Source organism: Mytilus californianus, unplaced genomic scaffold (genome assembly GCF_021869535.1).
Source record: "Mytilus californianus isolate M0D057914Y unplaced genomic scaffold, xbMytCali1.0.p SCAF_24, whole genome shotgun sequence".
NCBI classification, from domain to species: Eukaryota; Metazoa; Mollusca; class Bivalvia; order Mytilida; family Mytilidae; genus Mytilus; species Mytilus californianus.
In genome coordinates this window covers 2,140,329-2,153,666 of record NW_026262673.1, presented here as the reverse complement: position 1 = coordinate 2,153,666, position 13,338 = coordinate 2,140,329, and the positions used below count along the sequence as shown (strand labels likewise).

The window sequence follows — 13,338 nt, the reverse complement described above, 5'->3', positions numbered from 1 at the left end:
TAAGGACTGTTGCAGTGGTTTACGGGGTTGTCACAGTCAAATACTATTTATTACAGTCTTTCCAAAAGTTGTGGCAGTTGTATAATGTTTGTCCCAACCTTTTTATAGTTGGGACAGTTGAAATTTGTTTGTGTCAACTTTTCAGACGTTGATGCAGTCAAAAAATGTTTGTTACAACGTTTTTAGAGTTGGGACAGTTGTAAAATGTTTGTTGCAACTTTTTAAAGGTTGTTACAGTCATAAAATGTTTATTACAAATTTTAAAAGGTTGCTACAGTCGTTAAATGTTTAAAACAAACATTTCATAGGTTGTTGCAGTCGACAAATATTTTAACGTCACTGTAGCAACTCAGTGTAAAAAAAAATTACGCCGTTTCACCCGGCTCTCAAGATTTGATATAGTTTTGAAAAAGCCCATAATTTATACTATTATCATCTATTGTGCGGTTGTTGACTTGTTTTGTTTTTTATTTATTTATTTTGCGATCGTTGTTTGTCTTTTGTCGTTTTCCGTTTATTGCCATAGCATTGTCCGTTCATTTTTGACATGTGCGTTTGACTTTCCTTTGAGTATCTTTACTTTCTATTTTATCTATTCATATTCGTTCATAACTGGTTTTACATACCAGAAGCCTTCGTTTAAAAAATGGAGTTTTAATATTATTGCAGAAGATGCTGATGAATTCATTCAAATTTATATTTGAAAAAGTTTTGATAAATTCTGAGGAATAGAAAATGTACCGTCAGTGTACCTGAAGTAAATTTAAAAAATATGACTAAGTTACCAATATTGTACAGCATAATAAAACAGTTTCAATATTTTAATTACTCTCCATGAGGGATATTTCCGATGATAAAAACATAATTAATTAAATCTGTCAAGTTTCATTAAAAACGGAAAACATTTCTTCACCGTGAACGATTTACCCTCTTTATTTTCTTGTCGGCAAACTGGACCTGCAGCTGGTCGGCAAACTATATTTTACACAGGAAACTACAGATGTTAGACCACATGTACAATATAGGCTGAGCTGGAAATTACAATCGGTGAGTAGAAATGAAGAATATTTTAAAGCATGTCTATCGAATAATCATGGATCCAAGATTTTGAAGGGAAAATGTGCACATTTGTTCTTCCTACAGACAGGCTATGATTCGTATGAATCGACAATCTATATCACCACACTCGTGCATAGTTACATGTTCCAAGGCAAAGTTAGGATTTGGGCTTGGAAAAGTTGTGCATCATTGAAATTCATGTATGACACCATTCCCCCTCCCCCTTTTATCATGTGTATGTCATTTAATCCCTTATTTACTTTGCACACATCACCCCAGGGTGACAAGACCAAGCGAATAAAAAAAAAGGTTGATCTTCATCGTCTTACTGTTAAACTCTAACATGTGGGCATTGGTTAACTTTTGTTGTGCGGGATGGCCTTTCACAGGACCTATACATCATGTACATATTGTATGTTAATGTATTGTTAACTCTCTGGTCTTAAATTTGCATGAAATACTTGTCACTGGACTTTTTATTACGAACAACCAACCAATCTTTACATGTACATATCCATATAATTGTGTTACTAATGCTGGATTACAAGTATTTGGTTTTGCTTTATCAGCTGATAGTTTTCATTTTAGTATTAAAGAATGCATTGTGACGTCACAATTTCCATTGAAAAACATGCATAGTACAAATTAATATGACGGTGTACGAAAACATATGATCTGACCATAAAATTTTATGAAAATTATTAATTTTAGTGACCTATTTAGCAAGTATGCATTTTCATTCAATTTTTAAATAATTCCCAAATCATCGACAACAAAACATGAATATATAATTTGATAATATAAGCATTGAAAGTGAATATGTATTAGATGGTTCAAAATAACATTAATCATCAAAATAAAACAATATTATTAAATTAATGTTCCTGAAACCATGCACAGAGTCATAACAGTTGCCATTTAAACACAGTTGATTAAACAAAATGTGCTAATTCAATTAGTAATTGTTTCATCATGTACTTAAGGATTCATATTGAACAAGGGTTGTGGAGGTTGTTGCATCTTTTCTCAAAATGAATAATTACAATGAATAAAATGTCTATAGATATTTCATCATGTTAATTGCTACATGTACATGATTTTAAGTTAAAAAGAAATAAAAAACATATTAAAAGAGCAAAGTTAGCATCATAATTATATTCTTTTTAGATTTAACATAGAATATTGAATCACTATACATTTGTAAATACTTTGAACCTAAACTATATATTTTCATGTGAAATTTTTATATAAATTGTGCCCTGTAGCATGGTTAGTCAAAATTCATTTATGCCATAAATGTTATCTAGTAGTAACATTCAAGGGTCTTTTTATTTATTCCACCATTAAAATGATTAAAGGATTTTCTAATCATGAGTCAAATTTGTGTGTTAAATTGTGTTTTGGTTACTTTATTGTTGCCTTACTGTTGGGTTGATGCATCATTGATATATAATTATATCCCACATCTCCTTTCATCATGTGCATTCACATCTGACTGCAGATTTTTTGCCTTTTCTACATAATTATTTTATGTTTAACATTCAATATGTGGGGAAAACATAACAAAAAAATCTATCTGTAAGCATTTTTTTTTTTTATCTAAACATGGTATAAACTTTTTTAAAGTATTTTATGAAGCTCAAAATATTTTTCATAGATATTGTATTATCTAGTAAGTTGTCATAAAATTTATTGTGTTAACTGCATTGTATGTCTAATAATTTAGTTTAAAAATACCTTTTATTCAAATTCAAAATAAATAATTAAAATATATGTATTTACTGAACATGAATTCATGACCATGCAAATGTGACATTAAAATGGGTAATAATCAGGATGTTAACACTGGATAGGTAATAATCAAGAATTCTTATATACATGCTATAGCTAATATACAGATTAAGACACAAAATAGTTTATTGCCTTGGGGAGGAATTTTAAACTGTCATGGGTATATATTGAAGATGATTTTATAATGATGTTCACAAATGATAATTGTCCTCTTCAAAATTTTGATAATTTATCAAAATAAATTATAATTTAAGAAAAATATGAAACAGCAGGATATAATATTATTTTGGATACAAAAAATGCATATTTTTAAAGTTATCTGAGTATTGATTTATCAAAATAAAATTGGGTAAATTAAACTAAAATAAAATAAAGAAAGTGTTGTCTGAGCTGCAAAGCATTATTTAATACAAGCTGTAAAAAGTATACTGGGTAACACAAAAGATGTAAAATTAAACTCAAGGATTTAAAACATTAACAGGGAGGGTTAAGCCTTGGAACAGTATATGTTATCCTAATTAACCTTAGGACAAAGATTCTACATTTACATCACAAAGGTTTATTCATTATGTGCACTTGACAAAGGGAAAGTCAATAGCATCTATATAGTAACAGTGCATTTATTTATTTAATTATCTTTTTCATTCTTTAAACTTTTCTCTGTAGTATCAATCTATTGCATATTAACAGCAATAACCTGTTGTGTTTTAGAGAGGAATAACTATGTCCATGATGTCTGACTTTAAAGAATTGATGAAATAAAGTATGGTGTGAGCCTCAATAAGACAGTAACCCTTCAATGAAAGTACACAGTCACACATAAAAAAATCATTAATGTAGGAAAAAAGACAACACCATATATAGAATTTAGACCCCCTAAAAGGATTTATTCTTCTTGTTTAAATTTCGGATTTGAAAATATAATTGTATAAGTCCTAGAATTGTTTTGTCAATCAAATAAGGATTGCTAGTAAATACAGTTATTGTAATTGACTTTCTTCTAAGTACCGTACAATGTATATAGTATTATGTTAGTTAAAATTTTACTGTACTTTAGTTTTAATGTATATTTTTTTTTTGTAGATTCATATTGGCTTGAGCATGATTCCCACTTAGAATATGAAGCCTGCTACATGTGCACTTTGATGCATAGGAAATATAGATGTCTCTGAGTCACTCTTATAGCTCTGCAAATTGTGAAACAGTGGATTAATTCATTATTTTGTGCTAGTTATTTATTGTTTTTGGAAATAATGAATAGCACTTGCCGCATTATTTCATGATGATGATGACTTGTGATGTTAGGATTAAATTGGACAAGAAAAAAATTGTGCATTGTACAATAGGAAACTTACAAATTGTATGAAAGGAGGACCACAGTTCTGGATGACTAAATAACTTGGATAATCAGGATAATTATATATTTGGTATATCAATAATGAATTTGGAATAACAAGATTTCATAGTTTCAGTGCATATTAATAGTGCAATCATACATTGTATCTGAATTCCATGAATACCATGAATACCTTGGATAATTATTCATTTGAAATAGCCATTTGGAATAATGAAAATTCATAGTTTCAGTGAATATTAATAACAATAGTGCATCATATCTGAATTCATGAATACTTTAGTGGATAATCAGTCATTTTAATATAATAACAATTTGGATAATGTGAATTTCTAGTTTCACTTTCAGTGAAATTTACAAAACAGTGCATGTACAAAATGTATATTGCATCTGAAGTTTATGTTGGCATTGCAATTGTTAACTACATTGTACCACCAGGGTGTGTAAAAAGATCTTAACCACCCATGAGGGTCTCTCGTAGTCTGTCACAATTGTTTAGTGTCAAATGACTGCTTGCTGTACTTTAAGTCTGAATTAGAATTAAATAAAAATCTAAATTAGTGCCCAAGCATATTAAACAAATAAACTATGTACTTCAAAGTATAATTTTATTGTCCCGCCTGCAACAAAAGTTGAAGTATGCAAGAAATAGGTATTACAATCTGGCAGCGGCTACAGCGTAACCCATTTGTATAAAGCTTCACTAGGTACATTTTAGAAGCTTAAAGACCTGGATACTTCTTTATGTTATGAAGTTTCTGTTAGTATTAAACTTGTCCGTTGCACTTTACCTTGTTTTCATGGTTCACTGACTGTTTGAAAAAAAATGTTACTGTTTGAACAGTCATACAGTGAAATACTCTCTTACATGTACATGTATAACATGTATAATGAGTAATTGGATAAATTTATATGGTATATATATATATATAGGTACATGTATCTTGAAAGGTCTACATGTCTCATTGTCTGTCAGGCAAGGTTAACCTGACCTTGACCTCATTTCATGGATCCGTGATTAAGGTTATTTCAGTTACTTTGTCAAGTTTGTTTCTCAGATACTACAAGCAGGTGAATGGTAGGTCAACTATATTTGGTAAGGTTAATATATATGACTGCAAGACTTGCATCAGACTTTGACCTCAATGAAAATGTCCTGGTTCATTGAACAATGTTTAGTTTTTGTGGTTTGGTCTATTTCCCAATGTTTCTCAGATGCTATAAACTACATGTACATGTACATGTACATGCATGACATGTATAGGATCACTATTTTTTGGCGTATTGGATATTTTCGTAAATTGTACAAATTTGATTGGGAGGTTTTAAATCTGACCATGACCTCATTTTCATGATTCATTGGGCAATGTTTAGTTTTCATGGTTTGGATGTTAAGTCTATTTCACAGATCTATAAACCACTAAATTTTAGGTCTGGAACATGTGGAATGTCAGTTTGTAGGGTGTACATCATCTGTCTGGCATGGTTAATTTGACGATGACTTCATTTTCAAAGGTAATTGATAATGGAAAGTTTATGTGATACTTGTACATGTAGTAAAACCTTCATACATGTACTACATTTTTTACATTCAACATAAATTCAGTTTTACATGTAGGCAAAGCAGACATGACATTTCAGCATGTGCACAGTCACTCTTGTTACATCACCATTGATCATGTCTACCATGTTGATTATAGCTGCTTTTTGTTAACAAAAGCCGGACAACTATTAACAATTGTTATAATTCATTTGATAATATTGTAGTCTTGTATAACATGTATAATGTCATGAATGTACAATAACCAGAATAAGGAGATGTGGTATGATTTTCAATGAGAAAACCATCAACTGTAGACCAAGTGATGTAATTGTTAGTAACTGCACATCCTTCAACAATGAGCAAAATCAGTACCACATAATCATGATAATGAAAAACCTATAACAGGCCTAGCCATTTAATATTGGATGATGTAACACAATGTTAATAAGTTTAGATGAGAGACCCAAGTTTGATTTATATACAAAAGCAACAAACAATCAGTTGGCAATAAAATTGGGTCAGTTAATAGATATAAGAAGATGTGGTATGATTGCCAATAAGACAACTTTCCATCCAAGTCAAAAATTTTGAAAAAGTAAACCATTATAGGTCAAAGTACAGTCTTCAACACAGAGCATTGGCTCACACCGAACAGCAAGCTATATAGGGCCTCAAAATTACAGTTAAGCATGTTTAGAATTTGAAAAAATTGTTCCTGGATGATCATTTCTGATGTCTCCCATTTTTATCATGTTTACAGACCCATTGAAACATGAGTGATAACAAATGTTTTATGGTTTACCAAAGACTTATAGGTGATCCAATATTACCAGGCTTCTGCCTTATTCATGTTTTTTCTACAAATCCATTCTATCTGTTTTTGAATAAATGCCTTCTAAATTATATCCCAAGATGTTTAGCAACATGTTCAATATACACAATAAACATTACAAAGGCATACATGTATTATGCACTATTAGTGAGCTGTTTGTCATGTTTGTTATAATTTAATTATAATATTTATGTGTGGAAGCATATTTTGGGGGTTTTAATTTGTTATGATTTTAAAAACTTCTAGCAAAAGAAAAAACCCAACCTGAAATGAAAAAAAATATACAAAAAGTGGTTTCAAGAAAGGGATGAGAATTGGACATTTTTTTTGTGGCTGTACAATTAGAATTAATATATCGACTATGTTTGTACATTATCATGATTATCATGATTATACTTATATATATATAGCATGGTGTGAAAAGCCTATGTAATACAAACATGACAAATAGACTAAAACATATGATAATAAACTGGTGAAATTGAGTAAACTGCTACTATATGACATCAACCCAACAACAACTAAATAACAATCTAGAGGTCAACATATATCTATACGTCTAAACACGTGAAAACTTTACGACAGATTCATCCATTGGAGAACAAGTGATCATTGATGGTGATACGCGGCTGAAATCATATTTGCTCAAAATATCGACACAACAATGTTAAATAGAACTGCAATTTTTTTAATAAGATCATTATTTAATAAATAAAATGGTGTGGTACTTGTTTACAAATTAGACAATTTTTCACCGAAAACCCAATGACATAGAAGTTAGCAACTGAATTGGCAAATTTGATAAGGTCAGAATAATAGTTTCCAACATATAGGCAGCCAGATTATATATTTTCACTCAGACCAGAGCCAGAATACTTATTTTCAGTCCATCCTTCTATTAAAGTGAGTAAAAAAAAAATGTATGATTTAGTTAATCAATGATTTTTTTTTCTAAGGGGTGCCCAAATAAGTTCTGCTGGTAATACATATGTATTGATCACTGATTGAAGATGAATATATTTAGAATAATGGACCCATTTGCCTAATTTATAAATGTGACCATTTTAAAATTTCCATTACATCTAGTATAACTGTTTAAGTTTTCTTCACTGGTTGAATAATATATATTAATATTGGACAAGCGTTTATATGATTAAATAAATTGAATTTAAAAAATGGAAATTAGAAAATATTTTGGATAAACGTAAGCATGGTTAGTACGACATCTGATCAACTGAAACCACAAAGAGAATCTGATGTCAGTCTGTAGAATTTAACAAGACCGGAGTCTAAAGAATACAACAAGTTCTAAACCGTTATGTGAATAAATAAAAGAAGATTTAATTTCCTTGTCTGAAACAATGCGAGTTTTCTTGTTTTGAACATTTCAACTTTCACTGGCGCTAGTTATTTTGTCGGTCTTGTACAGTACGTCCATCTATCTACAAATACTTTTGGTAAATTGGTTGAGAAAAATTCGGTGAAAATATGAATGATCTCGAATGACAATATTTTTACCTCAATCAATAATGAATGCCGAAGTGCTATTTAACAAGGACATTTGAACTTCAAATAGACCACTCGTTACAATATACAGTACAAAGTCGAGTCAATATTGAACTATTCAAAAATAAAATACATTAAAATAAATTAAATTTAGATAGATTTAAGAGTATTTTTGTTTTTCCATAGCTGCAAAAGATGTGTTAAATGTTCATCATAGCTTTAATTTTTTTTATATGTATAGAAATCAAAATGGTTAATACGGCAATATTTATAATTTTGCAAGAAAAAAATGTAGCCCCAAATAAAAGCTCAAAATAAGTGTGTGAAATAAGCCCTCGGGGAAAAAATTAAGCAGTTTAATATGGGGATTAGTTTTACAAATGCGTATATTCGGAGTTCCCCGGTAGGTTTACAGTATATCATGTATATTGACCGTTATTATGAAGTAATGTGATTCGTAAAACTACGGACATTGAAGACAACCTTGTATGCATGAATGATTTCACACCTAACTAATTTTAAAAAAATTAAAAAGTTTTTATTTAGATAAAATTGTCAACTGTTAATACAGTTAAAGATACATTTGGTTACAAATATATTGGGTAACCTGTTTCGATTTATCTGTAAGTAGTTTTAAATGCGAATAAAACCGTCCTGTGTGAAATTGCAGGTATCTAGTGCTGGTTCAGATTTTTTTCGATGAGACGAGAGGCGAGGGAGTGTTAAATAATTATATAAATTTAGCACATTCACTAAATAAGCGGGGAATACCAAAATGTTCAGCGGCAAATATTTCAAAATACTTTTTTTTTAAATCAATTTCTATCTAAAATTAATGTATTAAATGGGTGTGATAGTTGTGTCTCTTTGTCACAACCTTATATTGCACACGGTAAAATTGTTTTACAAATAATTTAACCTATCCCTGACTGTCAGAAATTTTGTATCCGTGACTTTTAAGTCTTAATGACGATCAATGTTTGGAAGTTGCTACACTTATAAATTAGCTATGACTATGTAATGGTTGTAGCAATCATATGTTTACTGTTAAAACCTTTTCAGCGTTTAAACAGTTTATTAATGACTGTTTCAACGTTTTCCGTGTTGGGACAGTTATTAAATAACTGTTACAACTTTCAAATGGTTGCAGCAGTCTTATTATGACCGTGACAACCTTTTAGGCGTTTAATCAGTTTATTTATGACTGTTACAACGTTTTTCGAGTTGGGACAGTTGTAAATCAACTGTTACAACTTTGAAATAGTTGTATCAGTCCTTTAATGACTGTGACAGTTATTTCTAGCGTTGTTGCAGTCGATTTATGTTATAGACAAACACTTTTAAAGTTGGGACAGTTATAAAATAACTGCAGCAGTGAAATTTAACAACTGTTACAACTTTAACAAACATTATCAGTCTTAGAACGACTGTTACTGGTATGGACAGTTGTTTTTTCGTCCAGTAGTGTACCTTTGATAACTAATTATAGCTGATGCAAGTCCAGTAGGGTTAGGCGCCGTATTAGTTCAGAAACAAGGAGATTCTCATAAGATTATATGCTACGCGAGCCGTTCGCTGTCCGAAATTAAAAGGAGATATTCGGAAACGGAGAAGGAGGCTCTTGGTTTAGTGTGGGCTTGTGAACGTTTTCACGAATATCTATTTGGGAAAGAATTTCAGCTATTAACTGACCACAAGCGCTCGAATTCATTTTTTCGCCGAAATCGAAGCCTTGTGCTAGAGTGGAACGTTGGGTTTTACGTATGCAAACATATCATTATGTTGTTAAACATATACAAGGAGCGAAAAACATTGCAGATTCGCTGTCCCGTTTATTATCTACAAACGAGCAGAAACCCGAATACAATAAAACGGAGGAATATTTACGTATGATAGTGGACGAAGCCACTCCCGTAGCTATGAACATTCGCGAAATTGAAGAGAGTTCCGAAAATGACGACAAATTTAACGAAATAAGGACATGTTTACGAACTGGTCGATGGTATGAGTTAAAATACAAACAGTATTTGACAGTTAAATCGGAGCTTTGTGCTTTAGGAAATTTGATAATACGGGGAACTAGAATTGTTGTACCCAACAAACCTCGCGAACGAATCTTACAACTTTCTCATGAAGGTCATCCCGGCATTGTAATTATGAAACAGAGACTCAGAACAAAAGTATGGTGGCCTAACATAGACCGTGACATTGAACAGTGGTGTCGACAATGTTATGGATGTCAATTAGTATCTAAATCAGAAAGGCCTGAACCTATGCAAAAGTCTGCGTTACCGTCGCGACCGTGGGAACACTTAGCAGCAGATTTTCTTGAACCACTTCCATCAGGAGATTTATTGTTTTGCGTTGTGAATTATTATTCACGGTGGACAGAAATTGCTGTTATGAAGTCAACAAATGCCGAGAAAACTGTTCAAGCATTGGATAAAATGTTTATAACTCACGGATTGCCAATATCCATTAAGACTGACAATGAACCACAATTTATTAGCCAATATTTTAAACAGTATTGTGAGCAGAATGGCATAACGCACCGTCGAATAACACCGTTATGGCCGCAAGCCAATGGAGAAATCGAGCGACAAAATAGATCTTTTCTGAAACGACTTCAGATTGCACACGCGGAAAATAAGAACTGGAAAGAAGAACTTCAGAAGTATTTGTTTATGTATCGTGCAACGACACATTCAACAACTGGAGCCAATCCAGCCGAATTATTATTTGGGCGTCAAATAAAAACAAAACTACCCGAACTTGGACATTCTAAAGAAGATATAGAAGTCAGAGATAAAGCCCGTGAACGAAAGGAAAAGGGGGAAAATGTACGCTGATAAAAAGCGAAAAGCAGTTAAAAGTGAGTCACAACCGGGAGATAAAGTTCTCGTTACACAGAACAAAGAAAATAAATTATCCACTACATTTCATCATAAGCTGTTACTTTTTTTAGAGAAAAATGGTAACAGTGTATTAATTCAATCAGATCAAGGAGTTAAATACCGCCGCAATGTCACACATGTGAAAAAATTTGAGCAACAAAATGTGTCAAACGAAAATATGTTAGATAATAATCTAAGTGAGAATGTCAATACAAGTAATCAAAATCAATGTGAAAATGTAATTATCTCAAACGAAATAGTGTCCGAGGAAACACCAGATGTATGTCATGCTGATAATGATAACAAGATTGATGATGTAGAAACCGCAATTAGCCGCGTGCGACCGTAGAGAAATCGCCAATTACCAGCAAGACTGAAAGATTACATTATGGACTGATTAAAATAGACTTGAAAATAACTTTCAATTTGATTTTATTTTGATTTATAATTTTTTAATTTTCATTTAATTTTCAATAAGAACCCGAGAAAATTAATAAGTATAGTTTTACAGGGATAATAGGTATTTAGAATTTTTAATTTGATTAATAGCTAATAGAATCTTATTTCAGTTTTATTTAGTTTAAAAAGATTAATTAACTTTAGTAAAAAAAAAATTGAAAAAAGGAAGGGATTGTAGTATCGTTCTATAAGTATCTAGAGTTATCTAGCTTTACATTGATATGATGCTGTGCATCTAAAGGCTTATCTGTAATATAATATGTATAAGACCGGATGTGTTGTTGATTAAAGATGGTACCTTCAATGGTGTTCTGTATATTTACATGCCTTTGGTTTAATCCAGAATAATCGTTTTTCATCTCCAGGGGATACTATTCTCTATTATTTCTTGACGTTGCAGTCTTGGAACAAATATGGAAAAGAAACTGGGATACTATAAAAATTAAAATGTTAACAAAAACATCTTTTGTCCCTCATTATTTTAGCGTCATAATAATTCCTAAATTTATCAAATGCAAATTTAAAAAATGGTATATAATACAGTTTGCCAGTACCAAAGCACTGACTAGAGAGACGAAGATACCTTGCGAAACTAGGCACTAACTACAAAGGGGAACATACCATGCGGGACTGATAGTCACCCATCAGTTGTATCGGCCCATTAATACAAGTACTAATACACTGACTACAGAGGGAAAGAATTCATGCACTACTGATAGTCACCCATCAGTTGTATTGGCTATTGATACAGAAAATGAAAAATAAGACTTGACATACCGTTTACTTTATCAAAAGTTTTTATAGTTGACAGTACTTAAAAGTATATAAAAACATTATGCCGTACTAGTAAACACTTCCCGTCAAACTTTCAAATTGGGTAAATAATATGTATCTGCATACTGAATATCGGGCAAATCTTTTGAATCATTTGACCACTTTTTCTTCGGGATTTAGTACGAGTTCTTAATGTCAATTACTTAATTTTTCTCAACATCGTGCACTCTTGACAACGTCTAAACTGTCCTGATATGTTACCTTTGGTGTTTCTTATGTCAGTTTGTCGCTCATTATTTAAATTATTTAAATGCAGGTAAAATCGATACACAAGAATGACACAGATAAACTTGTAAACTAAGACATGCTTGGAATAGAGTGACATACAAAATTCTTGGAGACTCTCTGTCCTGAAAACGTGCTACCAACGACAAAATTATTTTATAATTGAGGATAATTACCTGCATCCGGCTATTTCTCAACAGACTATAGTATAGGATACCGCCCAATTAGTAGAACCAGACTTATTTAGATTACATACTGTAACGTCAAAATGTGTTTGATTCTCTCCGAACATGGTAATCAATCGGTCCCTTCCTTGTAATGGAGCATCGTTAATCAAATATTTATATTTCATAACACTTTGATAAGGGATGTGTGGAAGTAATGAATTCTAATTGTTTAGCATTACTTAAATGCTTCACACATCTACCTGGTTTTTGTATTTCAATGGTTTAAAATTTAATGAACATCATACTTTAGGTGTTGATACGGGTAGAACAAATTATGCCGGTCATCCTCGCACTAATAATAATTTTGTCGTTCGTATTATCAAAGGATTGGGACGGTAAACCCGATGTCACGCTCTCTGCACTCGAAGATCCTTTGCAACAACTGTATGTCCAATTCCAATTTACTCACATTTTCAAGAGGTAGTTGAAATGTCCCCGACCTTGGTCCCGGACAGCTTCCATAACAGAACATACCTTTTGTATTTATTGTTAATTTGGTCTCGTGCTGATCATGCATGAAATATTTGCCATTGAACGTATAGCAGCTATCAATCAATCAGACCCTTAAACCCTTCAATCATGTTTCTAACAAAGCATATCCGTGGGAAGATTGA

At 31.6% G+C, this 13,338-nt stretch overlaps 1 long non-coding RNA gene across 1 annotated transcript; it reads left to right on the top strand.

Moving 5' to 3' along the window:
• The first annotated feature begins 918 nt into the window (after nt 1-918).
• Nucleotides 919-4,804, top strand: LOC127732413 (uncharacterized). Its single transcript, XR_007996241.1, has 2 exons — nt 919-1,047; nt 3,934-4,804. It is a non-coding gene; the product is annotated as an uncharacterized LOC127732413 (long non-coding RNA).
• Nucleotides 4,805-13,338: the final 8,534 nt, after the last annotated feature.